This window comes from Cyprinus carpio, chromosome B22 (genome assembly GCF_018340385.1).
Source record: "Cyprinus carpio isolate SPL01 chromosome B22, ASM1834038v1, whole genome shotgun sequence".
NCBI lineage: Eukaryota > Metazoa > Chordata > Actinopteri > Cypriniformes > Cyprinidae > Cyprinus > Cyprinus carpio.
Genome location: NC_056618.1, coordinates 287,091 through 289,220, shown reverse-complemented (window position 1 = coordinate 289,220; position 2,130 = coordinate 287,091). Strand labels below are relative to the sequence as shown.

At 34.8% G+C, this 2,130-nt stretch overlaps 1 long non-coding RNA gene across 1 annotated transcript; it reads right to left on the bottom strand.

Moving 5' to 3' along the window:
* Positions 1-906: 906 nt before the first annotated feature.
* Positions 907-1,829, bottom strand: LOC122141667. Its single transcript, XR_006157986.1, has 2 exons — positions 1,488-1,829; positions 907-1,010 (listed from the first exon to the last, which is right to left on the bottom strand). It is a non-coding gene; the product is annotated as an uncharacterized LOC122141667 (long non-coding RNA).
* Between the last annotated feature and the right edge of the window lie 301 nt (positions 1,830-2,130).

Below are 2,130 nucleotides of genomic sequence, written 5' to 3'. Positions count from 1 at the left end.
AGTAAGACCAGTCTGTAGAGTGACTGAATCTCCGACCAGCACTGACACTGACTTCACATCATCTACAGGCACACCTGGAGAAAAAAACAGAAATAGTTACTAAAGACTGCAACTATTCAGATATTTACTGGTCCAAAACCAGCTTTTCAACTTTTGAATATTTCCTGTATAAAGTAACAAAACCCGAGACCCCTACAGAAGATGAGAGATTTGGAGGAAGGATGGATGGATGGAAATCTAGCAGAGAATGTTGCCAAAAAAAATTATTTGCAACTGTTCCATCAAAAATAAACCAAACTCATTAAAAAATAGAAAAAAATCCCCATGTGCAAGAATGTGAAAATGACAATGCCAGCAGCAATAAAACAAATTACATAATTTGCCAAATGCCTTAATTCAATTTATATTTCATTTTTATGCACAATTAAATCTGATCCATTTTAATTTGTACCAAAATGACACCTATCTTTACAAATGTGTTTATTTGTGCATTAAATTGCTTAAAAATTACACTTAAATTTGTCTTATAATTGTGAGCTGATACAGGTGTATATTGTACTGCATTCATTTAAGGGAGATGTCTGTAAATGTGATGTATAACAAATATATTTTTGTGGAGTCCTGACACTGTTTTAATCTACTTCTCATTTAAGCATGTTGTATCATGGCCACCACCAAAAAAGAAAATTTACTCACAAGTGACATTGAATATCTTCCTGATAGTATGTTTGCGTTGGTCATTTCATAAAGTCCAGAGTGTTCAGTTCTGATGTTTCTGACAGTTAGATCTCCAGTTTGACTGTCCAGTTTCAACCGGCTTCTGAATCTCTGGTTAAGATCATCATCATCATATATAGAGCTCTTATTGGCTGCTCTATTTATTTGAGCTATGAGGGCACCATCAGCTCCAAACCTCCACTGTAACACATCATCTGTCTGTATTTCAAGAACAGCAGTGTGTAAAGTGACCGAATCACCTTCTGTCACTGATACTGACTCACCAAACGCATCTGCAAATAAATATTAATAATCAAAAGACAAAAATAAACAAATAAATAGAATAAAATGAAATAAAATTGTCACTATACAGATTTGATGTTATTTACTCATGCCTAATAAATCTATTTCATAATCTACATTAAATTTCCATATAAAGTATATGTTTAATTAAATGATAGGCAACTAAAAAAACAGGTTAACAATAATTGGAATTTTGTAAATATCTGTGATTCTCACTCTGCGCGTTTATGAATTGTATAAAACATAACTTAACATAATTGTTCAGCTGGATGATGTAAATTAGTGCATTTGTTGTAATAAAGGTAATCTGTAAAAGTATATATAAATCTCAGGGCGTCTTTAAATGGTAGCATTCAAGACTGGACACCGCCCTGTACCATGAACTAAAAATTATGTCGGACTTCGAAAAAAAGTGCGGAGGTTTATAAAGTGAAACAGAAAGTTTCTAAGACATGCACTAGGCTTACCGTCCATGAAAAAATGTAATACAAAGAACAGTAAAACGTCCTTCATATTGCCGTAGATGTCAGTAAATAATGAGTTGCGTTTTAGAAGATTATCAGTGGATATTATTTGTTGTAATCCGTTGTGTTTCGGGTGTGTCAGTCACACATGTACCGACTGACAGAGAAAATCACTAAAAAAAAACTCGACTGAAGATCGACAGACAAGCTCCATGACAACTTGTTATGTTATGCTGCATTAATCCGAGTATATCCCTGTTACTGAAAATTAGTGACGTTGAAATGAAACTTTTCGAAGTAGGTCTACCCAGAGCCCGTCTACACCATATTTGACGTTCTTTTTCTCCTCAACCGTATCATATTACCCTGAGCTTTTCAAACGTTTGCACACCGATGACATCTTGTGGGTCAAAGGTGGTAAAAGGTGCCTTTGTTTGCGTCCCAGATGTCCCAGCGATTTTTGGACCGCTGTGTTCCAGTGGTAGCTTCCATTCCAGTAGGCTGTAGTGACCACAACCTTATTGTTATTGGGAGAAAAACAAAAATACCAAAAAGGGGTCAGAAGATTGTTTTCAAGAGAGTTTTCAAAAACTTTAATGAAAACAATTATTGTAATGAAGTAAGAGAGGTGGACTGGTCTGAAGTT